The 14209-nt window shown below is 40.7% G+C and overlaps 1 protein-coding gene across 1 annotated transcript in view; it reads right to left on the bottom strand.

Annotated features, from left to right (window-relative positions):
* The window catches only part of eif2b3 (eukaryotic translation initiation factor 2B, subunit 3 gamma), a 43577-nt gene extending 35830 nt beyond the window's left edge, over positions 1 to 7747 (bottom strand). Inside the window, exon 1 of the mRNA XM_044219818.1 lies at positions 7546 to 7747. The gene's annotated coding sequence lies outside the window, so the exon portion shown is untranslated. The remainder of the gene's footprint in view (positions 1 to 7545) is intronic.
* Between the last annotated feature and the right edge of the window lie 6462 nt (positions 7748 to 14209).

The raw sequence follows: 14209 nt of genomic DNA, 5'->3' as shown, positions 1-14209 counted from the left end.
GAGAGCCTTCACAGGCAATTGAAAATCCACTGATCCCTTGTATTTTGCATATCGTCAAAGACCAGCTAATTTGTCAAATAAAGACATCCGTCTAAGCGATGAGTGGGGGGCACATGAAAAAGACACAAACACAGAATACCATAGCTCTGAGATAGAAACAGATGGAGATAGGCATGAGAACAGACGTAGAGTGTGCAGGTCTAGTCACAGAGTGACTTGAAATGGAGCCCTATTTCTTCTGATTTCCTCCTCCCTCCTTGGCCCTGTTGCTGCGTCTTGTAAATCATTCTCAATTCACTGAAACAAGCCAGTTGGATTAGCTTGGTTTAGATCATAAACATTTGCAGCACAGACCACCCAGGCAGAGAGCGGAGCCAAGGCAAGAGTGTGTGTGTGTGTGTGTGTGTGAGTGTGCATGCATGGGTGTGTGAAGCCTCCCTCTGAGTTTAGAGGTGGGCACTGCAGCAGATACATACTCAAATGCGGTCTCACACATGCACGCACATACATACACACACAGACATACTTATACTGTGGTTTGTGTTTGCGCCACTTCCAGGGCCAGTGCACTGTGGGGCCCTCACTGCTGCCGTGGAAACCAAAACAAGCCCGTTCACCCAATGTCAGAGACTAATACACACATACATACACAAGCCACGGATAAAGATGTCTCATTGCACTGCTGCTTAACAATGCTGCAGATATTCATTTAATGTAAAAAAGACATTCCTCTTAAGACGTTCATTCATTTTTCCTGCATTGATTATCATAAATAATCAACTGACTGGCTGGTGTACTTATATGCTTTTAATTAAAGGGAATGTGTTTTTCTTTTTATTGTTTACTAATACTCAGAAAAGTTTTACAAGATACGGGTCAACATCTTATTGGAGCAAAACAACAAAAATGAATAGATCACTTCTTGAAACCAGCTGCAAAACGTTTAGTGTCATCGACCCAAACAACTGTGATATGAAGCATGTTTTCCAAGGACTTTCACAAATAAATGCTTTTTTTTTCTTGCACAAGTTCAACAGTCTGCGTCACCAGACCTTGAAATTCATTCTTTTTCACTGGAGCACAGTTGGAGTGATTCTTCTCTTGTTTCTCTCCACATGCAGGAGAGATCTGAGAGCCAAGCTGGTGTCAGAACCAGGAAATATCTGGGCTGGGTTTTGAAGAGCCAGAGTGGGAAAAGCTGGGCAACTCCCTGCCGCAAGGCGCTGGCACTTTTTTCTGCACGCTGCTTGTCTGTCTGTGTGTCTGACATTCTAACTGTGTGTGTTGTTCATTTACCTGTCTTTTAACTTAACTTAACTTCCTCTGTGTTTACTTGAAATTGTGACCAGTCTTGTCTGTCTCACTGCCATTTATTTCTATGCTACTTGTCTATATCGTATTGGCCCAAATATAATACAATGGGGTTTTTTTAAGAAAAAGTTGGGATCATCATATATTCGAGGACTTGTACTTAAAAGCAGGTGTATTGAATGGAGTAAGTAGTTGCTCTTGCGCAACAATCAAGCTTGTGGTGATAAAAATAGTATATTTGCTTATGTTGTTTCATTTGAAGTGCCTTTTTCCTCCAAATATAGGCGTTGCAAAAGGTGTTGTCATCTTACAATCAGGCTTGTCTTATATTCGGGCTCCATAGTACATGTCAGGTGTTGATGGGCCCTCTTTGTTCTGTATGTGTGTGCAATGCAGAGGTAAGTGCTATTACTTTATTGATATATTTCACAAAGTGAAAAATCTCTAGTAAAGATAGACATATAAAGACTAAGGAATATACGGAACAATATAAGATGAAGGATAGAAGGAAGAAAGGAATCCCTTCGTGATTTGACAAAGTTTCAACAGCAGCTTCCCTGTCTTCAATGTGTGTGTGTGTGTGTGTGTCTACGTGTTTGCCCTGTGTGGTTGAGGGACCTTCCAGTCAGTGGACAGTCCGTAAGTCAGAATGTGGCCACAGACACGCGCGCACACACACGCACACACACACACAGTCTTTGCATATATCGATAGTTAAATATAGTAAACGTTACATTAAACATGTCTTTGCTTTGGTAAATAACATCACCTTTATTTATTTCAGATAACAATTTTTGGATAATTTTTGGGATAAGATCCTTCCAGGATTGTTCAGGGCCTCCACATGAAATTATCTGTGATATTGTCAAGTCTGCTTTGCTACTGTTTTTCACAATTTGATGTAACACAATAGTGGTTCATATTATGCCATGTCAATGAAAGCTTTTGTTCAGTTGATTTATCAGGAGAAATCTTACTGTACACAGGAAGTGGTTAGTTAGTTTAAATAAAATTTTGAACAAACAAAACAACAACAGTTCATTTGAAATAGATAGATAGACATTGTTTTCTTGCAGCTTGATCACTGGCAAATTTTGTGCACAATTATGATATTTGGGACAAAAAAATAGGACATCGTCGTAATGTGTAATAATTTAAAATCGCAACAAATGTCAGGATTAGCACTTTAACATTACTGTAAATTCAGAGAGAAAAGTCCTCTAAAGTATAACATATTGTCCAAATCCTAACTCTTCTTTTGTAATAACAAACTCCTAAAGGGACTAAAAGTACAAATTTAGGATGCTTTGGTAAATCACTCCTTTTGAAATGTTTCATGTGTAAGCAATGACTCAGCAATGGGTTTAGCTCTTTTTATATATAAACCTGTCCCATTTTATGGACAACACACCCAAAATATTTGGTCATGTTTGATCTCTTTCTATCTGGTGGCCTGCATGTGTAGGTAAACTTTCCTTCTCTTTCAGCAAAAACAGAGACAGTGCACACGTACACACACACATGCAGGCACATACACACACACAAAAAATGTTCTTTTCAACTGAAATAAATGTTTATAGCATTCCAAACATTTTGTGTGTGAGACAGTATGTGTGGTCCTGTCTGCACCTAGCATGAGGTTTGAGGTTAAGGTGTTTGTCTGCTAGTCTGTGTGCATGTTAGTGATGTCTGTGTGTGTGTGTGTGTGTGTGTGTGTGTGTGTGTGTGTGTGTGTGGGGGGTCTGGGGTAATCTACTGGATCCAAGCTGTTCAGGAACACTGTGACATATGGTGTTTAATACAGATACAAATGCTGAGGGCAGGTAACGTTGTAGGTTAATGAAGTTTGGTGGAGCAGTGATTTGATGAATAAAGTCAAATTAATAAAATTCAGTAGAAAATGTCAGCTGAACCGTTAGAAATGGCACGAAATGGTGAGACAAACACACAAATGTACAGACACAAAATTACATAACAAAAAGACACAATACTTTCTACTGTGATATGCTTCCATAAGTTGTAAAAAGATATAGATTTTTATTCTAAACTTAGTGGTTGAAGAACTAAAAGGTCCTAGATTTGAGTCTGCTGTTCTTCTGAAAGCGTGAATTCCTCCATGTCTCTGTGGGTTTCCTCCAGGTTCTTCAGGTTCCTCCCACAGTCCAAAGACTAGGTGAACTAGTGACTCAACATGGGCTGTAGGTGTGAATATTGTTGCCTGATTATATGTGTTATACAGTATGTGATTATATGTATTATCCAACATGCTGAAATAAACTGAAGAAATTAATATGTTAAATATGTCTACACCATGTATGAACCAAAAGAATAAGACAGTGTCTGTGGGGTTCTTTTTTTTGGGGGGGGGGGTTGCATATAAAACAGACTTATGCCATAAAACAATAATAACCCAGCCCCAATAACAGTAAGGCCATTCAGTAACAAATAGCACAGCATGCCTTCCCAGAATTTTACAAATCTCTGTGTTATTTCCCCAAAGGACTGTAATGCCAGGCACTATAAAATACATGGAAACAGTTGTTTGCATTTAGAGGCCGTTATACAAGTAAATAGCACAACAAACACACACACACGTGGGCATATTCACACATACACTTGACCACAAACACAACTGTCGATGCAAGGACACACAAATGATGATACCACTCAACCCCTGATTACCTGTACTTTTCTGTAGCTGGTTGAATTAAGTCCACTTCTGACTCCGGGTATACTGTTTTATGCTATGAGTTAAATTTTATTTGGGTTTTAACTGTCACGTTTTGCCGTGACATTTTGTGCAGACATTCATGATCCCCAGATAATAAATCCATATGACTGAGGTTTCCTCTAATGCCTTCAACAGGTCAAAATGTTAATTTTTCCGATACTTTGGTTCATGACCAAATACCTTCAAAACTAACAACATTCCCATCATTTTCGGCTGTACTTTGAGTTTAGTGCTTATTATCAAATGTCAGCATGCTAACACACTAAACTAAGATGGTAAACATAGTAAACATTACTCTACATCAACATATAAGCATTTGCATTTAGCTCAAAAGCACCACTGTGCCTAAGTGCAACCTCACAGAGCTAGCATGGCTGTAAACTCTTAGTTCTGATAAACTGGTTACCTATGGCAACAGTTACTTTTTGGTTTTTCAGCCTCACAGAAAAAAATAAGTACAGTATCACTTGCAATGAATAAGTATACTGTGAACAAATAAATCATGACAAAAAAGTTTGTGTGTGCTGAGGGGTGGTGACTAACAAAGTGATGCACAACAATATGTGTTAATTTTGTGTGTTTTAAGGAGAGTGAGAGATGGGGGGAAAGAACAACATCGAAATGACCTTTTATTTCTTGTGAAATTTTGCGTAGGGAGGCTGAGTATCATTTCAAGGGTTTCTGTATCAAAAAGAAGATGGGTGCATATGCTTGCACACACACAGATATACACATCTGCTCCAGATGTTGAGAGTATTTTGTTTCAGTGAAGGTAGCTTGCAGCCCCACATCGGAGAGGAGATAAATCACAGCCCCTGGACAGCAGTGAAGACACTTTTAGAGGCGTTCGTAAACCCACCGCATTCATTTTGTTCCCATATGGCAATATTCACACATGCTGTTTGGAATGACGCTCATATACAGAGAGAAGTAGGGCAGGAGGAGTAGTACACCTGGCCAATTATTTTCAATGCCACCCATTAAATTCTATTTTCTGCTCTGGATGAAATAGAAGTGTTGCACCACATAAAAGACAAGATGCTTGGGCTGTTTCTAAAAGTCATGGGCTGCCCCTGATTCCACACATTGTAAAGCCTAGAACACTGGTTCCCACCTTTTTGAATTGTGACCTCTCAAAATGAAGCAACGTCTACCTGTGACCCCTAATCACAGGTTACGGCCGTTTTCTTTCTTGGATTTAAAAAAAAACTTTTTTTAGAGGCCCTGTGAGGTGAATGTATCTAAACACAAGAAAAAAAATCTAAAATCTGAGAAAAAGATTTTTTCTTGTCCCTTTAATTCTCTAGCGACCCCTGGATTAATCTCCCATCTTGGGAACTGGACTTAGAATATCACATGCTGTTTTAAATTAAAAAGTTATTAGGTTTGAGCATGGAAGTTCAATGTATCTACATGATGATACTTTATATGACAGTGAAGTTGTTCTTTTTATAAAATACCTGGCACTGACCCTATGCATTTCCCACACATGCATGCAGGTTTCCAAACCTGCAGTTTTTCAACATAACCAGCAGGAAATTCACTCGTGTTCACAGTAACTACTGTAACTGATCATGAGTGTCTGCCAAAGTCATTTATTAAGATGAAATTTGATCATAAAGCCATTTTTAGATGAGGTCCCTGGCAATAATTAAACTCATAGTAAGTTATTTTAAATTGAAAATGAAAGTAACAAAAACTGTGAAGTCATACTGAATTAAGATACTGTGTGGTATCTGAACCTGCAGCTGGAAACTCGCATATGAGATTGGGACTAGGAATTTTCAAGTTCAAATTTTTGGTTGGTTTTAAAAATCTGGGTGCACAAGGGGAAATATGATACACAGACCTCTTAAAAAATACTGACCAGCTGTCTTTGAGCAAGACATTTAGACTCTTTTGATTGAGTGGAGCTGCATAGTGGCTAACAGTCCAATGCTGACTGAAGTCAGTCGCTTTCAGAAATGAATGTGTGAGTGTTAAGAACCGTGTTGCCAAAATCATACATATGCCCACATTCACACAATATACTTAATATAAAGTATAAAAGTTAAAGAAATAATTACTGCCCTCATGCTTGTATGAGGAAAGTAGAGGTCATACATGCCTATCAAGGTTATTGCACCATATTTGACTCAAAAAGCCAGATGTACAATGAGACAATTTTATCACTGCAACATGATCAAAAGAAATCGACGCTCTTCTGACTGTGTTTGCATTCATCTAGTCTACCCAACATCACAGGCAACACACAGAGAGCTAAAATATTACTCCCTCCATTGGATTTTAGCCTATATGAGACACTTGTGGAGTCGCCTCAGACCTTCATTCATGTGGGGGATTCAAAATGACCATTGTGGTTATGTGAATGAAAGCAGTTTCCTGGCCTTGACCACTAATATAGTTGTTTCTCCTCTCATCTTGATATGCAGTCTTTTTGAACAGAGGAGGTGTCATCAATCATATATTCAAATGTGGTTACTCTCTCTCTCACATACACACACATTCACGGACACACAAACCTCCTGTGGTCTAGTCTAAAAAGTTAAATGAAGAGATTGAAAGAAAGTATTCACTTACAAGGCCATTTCAGTATGTTTTAAAGGAGAAGCTATACTTTAGAAGATAGGTGAATGCTGTTATATGCTGACTCTAAGCACTCCATGTAGTAAGTATGATTAAAGCATAAAATAAAGATGGAGAGGTCATCATCATTTGTTTAGGAGGTCTTTAATCATATAAATATTTTTCATGGAACACTGAGTGAAATAAGTAATAGGTAAGTCCTTAGGTAATACTGTTCAGTATGTGGACATAAAACTCTGCTGAAGACATCCTGCTTCTGCAAGCGCCAGTGAATGAGCACCATCTGCTGGTCTGGTGGAAGTATTTCCATTAACTTGGTAGTGCATGACTAAAAACTGATATGACCTGCACTCTGTAGTTAATGGACATGTATGTACAAGTATGGGGCAAATTGATGTTGAAACTCCATCCTTACATAACTTTAGTTCTTGAATGTCCAAAACAACTTAGTGACTTACATAATGTAACTGTAAGATTACGTGGTTCCAACAGGTGTAACCATTTCAGTTCGTTTATGTACACAGTGTATATAATATCAAATGATTTTCTGTCAGGGCATTTCAGCCATCTTGCAAGCATTACAGTACAGTATGTTTTTAATGTTGTAATATAGATGTTTCAAAGAATTTTTTATTTCATTTCTCAGTTGAAGCAATCTCTCCTTTGCATTTCCAGCTATCACTGTGCACTGTGAAGAGTTGATAAAACGGCAAAATCTTTCTGTTGTCCTTGTAGGAGTCATTATGCGCAATACCAGATTTTACCATAATTCTTTACCTCCAATTGGACTTCCCAAAAATGTCATGAATCAGACTTAAATTGGGCTAAAGTGAGGAAACTTGCTGCTTAATTATTACTATTAAGTGTGTGTGCTGTCTGCTCCAAGGGGGATATTCTCTGGACATGATGTGACTGACCTTGTTGCTTTCAACCCATTCACGCTCCTGCCTTGCTTCACTGGTGGATGTCACAGTGTCACCCACAGGGATGAGGGAGAAGGAGAAAGAGAGAGATGGTCGGTAGACATTCCTACACTGGTTGCTACTTACACGTTCTGCATTTATGCACACACAATACCCCCACAAACACACACATACACACACGCACGCACGCACAGTAAGTCACAGCATCCTCACGTAGATCCCTGGCAAAGCCAAAGCGATGCAACTGCTACTCCATTGTCAAACCCCTTAACTCCCTCGCTCCCTCCCTCTCCCACTCTTTCTCCTCTACCCCAGTCCCTGCTAGCTGGCCCCGCTCTTTTCTCCTGGTTGTCATGGAGACGGCTAACAAAGCCATCACTTTTACCAATTTCCTCAGAGACAGGTGCTGGCACAATGACTGCTTCCTCGCTGACTGAAAGGGGAAGGGGCAAGAGGGGTCCATGGGAACTCCAGGCGGACACTCTGAGGGCTGTCCAAGTGTCCTCCTCCCCAGGCATTGCCGAGAAAAGAAGGCTAATTTGTTGTCCCTGTTTTCCCAGGGAGGGGGGATGCAGGAGGAAGGAGGAGGGGGGAAGAGAGGCTAGGGGTGGAAGGAGGGCGAGCGAACAAGAGAGAATGAGGCAGAGAGAGAGAGCGAGTGTGTATGCAAAGGGGTGTCTACCAGTTTTCAAAACAGACCGCCTAATATCAGTCTCTTCTCGCTTTCTCCTGCCAATGGTGGCAAGGTCCTCCTTTCTCCCCTTGTTCCTTCATCTCCTCTCGCTTCTCCTATTCTCCTGCTACAACTCTTTGCGCCCAGAAACAATGGTGAGTCATGGCATCATGACTGCAAGATGTTTCAATTTAGCTTTTAGCAAGCGTTCACTTCCTTCTTTGTGTGTGCCTTGCATGTGTGTGTGTGTGTGCGCGCGTGAGTATGTGTGTCTGTATGTGGATTGTAATGTTTAATGACAAATAAACTGAGCAGTGAGAAGAACACTTTTTCTTTCATTTTCTTCCAATTATTGCAAATGTGTTGCCAAGTATCGGTATGACCAAAAGCAAACTTACAGAAATGTTTTATTTGTTGTTTTTCTGTATAGCTGACATTTGTTTGTTCATGGTCATAACATTATATTTTTGCAACTGATGCCCCTAAAAAAATTCAAATAATCATATACAATATGAGGGAACTGACAATCTACAGTGGAAATCATATATGTATTGTAGAACCTTGTGTCACGGACACGCCAGGCTCCACAACCCCACAAACACAACGCACCCCCTCACCAGAATTCTAATCAGAAACATCTGTCACTAATCACACACTTGATATCCATCTGCAACACTCCAGCCCCAGTACAAAAGCACACCACTCACCTCAGTCAGTGTCCAGTCTCGTTCGTAACAAGGACAGTTCCCTCCTCTAATGCCTCCACCAACACTCCACCGGGCTGCCCACCAAACCATCAATATGTCCCTAGAACCCAACGCACTACCCTGATCCACGCCTCCCACACATTTCTGGGCACTGGTCACCCAGGGGCCAATGAAACCCTCTCGTTGCTACAGGAACGCTTCTGGTGGCCCAATATGGCCAGGGATGGGAGAAGGTACGTACAAGGATGTCAAGATTGCGCCATATCTAAAAGGACTCTTGGAACCAGTTCCTGGGTTCGGCAGAGTACATCCAGAACTCCCTACGCCAACCTACCACTGGACTCACTCCCTTCCAGTGCGTGCTCGGGTACCAACCCCCTCTCTACCCGTGGTCTGGAGAGCCCTCGGAGGTTCCCGCAGTCGATTACTGGTTCCGAGAGAGCGAGAGGGTCTGGAACGCAGTCCACCACCAGCTGCAAAGAGCGCTCTGCAGGCGCAGGTTGACAGCTGACCAAAGACAATCCACTGCTCCAGAATATCAACCTGGTCAAAAGGTCTGGCTGTCCACCCGTGAAATAAAGATGCAGAAAGCTCAGTCCCAGATTCATTGGCCCCTTCACCATCCTCAAGCAGATCAACCCGGTCACGTACAAGCTTCAGTTACCTGCACAATACAAGATCCATCCTACCTTTCACATATCCCTTCTCAAACCTCACCACCCTTCTGTTTCTATCTCCACAGAGCCTGGTGTGGCAACAGAGCCCCCCTTGCCACTGATCCTGGAGGATGGAGCTGCCTACCAGGTCAACGAGATCTTGGACTCCCGGCGCTGTGGTGGCATTCTGGAGTATCTGGTATACTGGGAGGGGTATGGTCCCGAGGAGAGATCATGGGTTCCCAGACACGACATCCTCGACCCATCGCTACTAGACGCATTCCATGTAACCCATCCAGACCGTGGAAGAGGACGGCCACGGGGGGGTACTGTCACAGACACGCCAGGCTCCACAACCCCACAAACACAACGCACCCCCTCACCAGAATACTAATCAGAAACACCTGTCACTAATCACACACCTGATATCCATCTGCAACACTCCAGCCCCAGTACAAAAGCACACCACTCACCTCAGTCAGTGTCCAGTCTCGTTCGTAACAAGGACAGTTCTCTGTATCCTGCACTACAACGTCTAGGACTCCTACCCAACGAAAAAGAGTGTTTTCCCTTCTCCTGAGCTCCCGACTCCTGCCCTGTGTTTCTCCTGTCTCCAGTGTGTGTGTCTTCTACCTCGGATCTCCAACCTCACTAGCTAAAGGACAGTATCAGTAACCAGTATCCATTCATCTACTCACTGTCTGTTTGCATCGTTTGAAATAAATCCATCTGTGTCTCCATCTTGGTGTCTCTGGCCTACTCTGTCCGTAAAACCTTGAACATTACACCCTTTTTATATCAACAGTTCTTTTACAATTTAGTACTGTAAATAAAGCATGTAGATTTTGTTTTGGGGAAGAATTTTACATGACTACTTGATAAGCTGATATTTTCTTTAAGTCACTGTTTACTGTTTTTTTTTCAGAGCCTGGCCGACAGAGGGGCTGTCTGTTGGCACAGCTACAAAGTATGTATTGCCCCTCTAAGGAGAGAAGCCATGGGCTTTCAATTTGAGGGAGGTGTATGTGTGTCTGTCCATACACACGTATACATAAGTATGTGTCTATGTCTCTGCTTATGAAGTTGTGTGAGTTTGTGCATGCGTGTGTGGGAGCTCTTGTTTGAATAGACCATACAAATTTTTTGTTGGTGGCACAAAACTTTTTGAGGCAGCATGTAAAGCACTTACCTTCTGTAAAGGACATGCCATTCAGCTGCAAAAGACCCCAACGGCTGTTGTATTGGCCTGTGTGTGCGGTTGAGTATGTGGGTGTGGGTGCAAACGTATGTGCACGTCAAGCTCTAAGGCCCTGCTGTAGATCAGTGACATTTCCAGGATGTTGTCTGCATTGCACTGCAGTGCTTGCTGGGATAGATTCCTCCTGACCAAATATACAGTAGAAGCTTAATAGATGGATGGATTGATTTACTGAAACTAAATTGCCTTTGACATGTATCATGGTTCCCTGATTGTTCTCCTTTATCTGCCTTTGTGACACTTATAAGTTTCTGTTCAATAATTTCTGTTCATTACATATTAAGATGACTGAATTGAATGAATTTTTGAATACAACATCTTTTTATTCTCAGAGCTTTGGTTGCAAATGAGCCGATCCCAGTGAAAATGGTGTATTATGGTTGCATTAACCTCATTCATTCTTAGTGTTCTTGAGTTGGATTCACAGAACACACAGTGTGCATTGCTGTCTGCCACAGTGTCTTATATTCAAACTATCATTGGGGGGCACCAAAGTTTCAAATCCTACACACAGTAGCTTTATCATCTTGGCATTAAAAAGACTTCCTCTCCTGCAGTCATTATTTCTTCACTGGGTATATAGAAGGCTTTTCTCAGGTTTTTGTTCAAATATATTCAGTTTTAGATAAGACTGAGGTTTCCTAATGGTGAATCCTTTTTTAATAATGTGAGAATGATAAACTTCCAGATGTGCCTTGAAGTTTACATCTTGGTTGCCATAACACACATCAGCTGACCTGCAGGAAGCTTCTCAGCTGTCAGGGAAATCCTCATGTGTCACGCTCAGATCTCTGTTTAGCATTCATTACCTTCCTTCACTGTGACATGAGGAGTGAAATACCGGACTCCGGGGTGAAACGGGGCCAGGAGGATGAGTAAAACATGAGCCAATAGTGGTCACAACAGTGACAACCAAGACCCAGTCAAGTTTTCTGTAGTATTAATACATTTATTTATATAGCTCTTTTTTTTAACAACGCTGTGGATTACAGAAAGAGTAACAGACAATAGAAACAAAATACCCAAGTGCCAAAGCAAGGTGATAAAAGATGTAATAAGATAAAATGAAGAAAATAAACTGAATCAATTAGAAGAAATTATTCAGATAAAAGTGAATTTTAAGTGAGATGATACTGAATTGGTCAACCTGAAATCCTCAGGTAGGTAGAGGGTCATAGTCTGAAAAGGCCCGGTCACCCTCAGCAATCACACATCCATGATTTCTGACTCATTTTGTATCCTGTTGCCAGGAGGTTGGTTTGTTGGCAGGGTTGTGTCATTTCATAATATTTCGCATAGTGCACATGTCATAAACTTGTTGAGCTGTCACTTCCCCTAATAAGTTCTATCTGTGGGAGGGTTGTCCTTGATGCCATTACAGCATATGCCTTAAATTAAAGTGCCCAAACACTCGACATGACAGGAAATGGTCAGTGATACAGAGGCCACTTCTCATTTGTAAATGAAAAATACATTAATGTAATATTTTAACATTAAATCCACAGTAAATGGTAAAATAATTCATTATCTTGCTCAAAGTAATTTAAACCAAACCAGAGATTATTTACTTAAATGTGACCTCATGAAACATCATTCATCTTTCATTTATATGTAACCTCACCAAACAAAGTCCAAGTCCTGAGATAAACCATAAGCCAAAGTCAGGAATTCTGAATGAAAATAAGTATAAGAAAGTCTTTTTACAAATTACCTTTTGCACCTTTAATTATTTTAGACATAAAATTTTAATTCTGTCCAGTAGATGTCAGCAAAACACCAATAAATAAATGTCTGACAGCACAGAGGAAGCCATGTGGCATGGCAGACACTAAACATGACTAATCTAATGTATTGCCTAATAGTCACCAACAGAGTCAATACAGTCATGTAACATGCATGCTAACGTGCCACATTTTGAGTTACAACATTCAGGGTTGTTATATTACAAAATGGGGGTATTTTCCTGCATTGAGAGTCATCAACATCATGTAAAAGCTTTATATTAGTTCTTGTTTAGGTTCATGAGGACATTTTCGGTTGTGTGATGTAGTCTAAATACAAAGCAAAATCTCCAGCAGTGAAGCTCAGTCTGATTACTACCTGTACCTGTACCTGCGAACTATAAGCTTGATGTGTTGGCCTCTACAGCGTTGGCTGGAATCTTACATAGCTGCTACAGTATATCTAAAATCTGTGGTGAATGTGGTAGGAACTTAAGAGTGAAAGAAAACCTTTTCACTCTTGAAGTAAAAAGCACTCAAAATCATTTGCATAATTCAGTTTTCACATGTCCTTTCTAGTTTATGGAAACTCACTTAAACCAACCACATTAAGAATCAAGTCATATTCACTGTGTCATCTCAGAGAATTCATGTAAAGCTGCTGTGTTCTTCCAAATATTAATTTAGTGACGACTAATGGGAGATATCATTAAAATCTGAGCTATGTTTGCTATTTTGTATTCTGGCCATGACTTTATAGCGGTTATTATGGAGTCTGATGTGAATCCCAAGCTGTAAAATGCTGCACAGCAGGAAGACACAGTGGAAACTAACGCACTTTGTGTTTGATTTGTTTTCAAAGGCTTTTCAAATGCTTCAGGCTTTTTTCTGTTCATCATGTAAATGTTGACTACCCATGATCTTTAGAATAACATGTTGTTTTAATCCATTAAGGAGAAGCATTGGGCAAGTTATTTCCCTGTCTGTCCGAGTGTGATTTGTGAGAGCAGCTGTGCTGCTTGACCCCCGCTATCCACCAAATCCTCTGTCTCACTCCTTCCTCTATTGAACTGTAAATGGATCTGTTTATTAGCTTTCCAAATGAGAATAGAGAAGTAACAGTGAGGTGGCCTGATGTCGGGACATTACAATGTTACATTTGCGACCAACAATACTCTTGTGTGCCAAACCTGAATCTTTTGGTTGGTTTACATCCTCTGCTCCTTTGCAGCTCTTGTTCCAAAAATGTGTTTTATTTGCTCCAGTGGTCCAGAACCTGAAAGGGCCAAACAGTGACAGCTGTGACCATCTACTGTAAGATGTTGATAAGCCTGATTCAGCTGGGAAACAACCACCATTGAAACATGTATGTCATCACATCACCAGTTGCTGTTATGTCTTCTGACTTTCCTCCTCATGTGTTTTAATAAGAGTCTAATTAATGTTGCTGGTGCAACTGGCCTACATAGTTTGCCTTGCATGCTTAATCACTCTCAGGAAATTAATATTCAACAGTTTTCACTGAGTGACCCGACAAAAAGTAATACATGCAGAGACGGATAAAGCTTCTTCCCTATGCAGATATTGCTTGTGATTTATAAAAATCAATATTAGATGATTTTACATGATAAAAATCTTCACTC

Source organism: Siniperca chuatsi, linkage group LG13 (assembly GCF_020085105.1).
Source record: "Siniperca chuatsi isolate FFG_IHB_CAS linkage group LG13, ASM2008510v1, whole genome shotgun sequence".
NCBI classification, from domain to species: Eukaryota; Metazoa; Chordata; class Actinopteri; order Centrarchiformes; family Sinipercidae; genus Siniperca; species Siniperca chuatsi.
The sequence above is the reverse complement of the archived record's forward strand: the minus strand, read 5'-3'. Positions and strand labels throughout refer to the sequence as shown.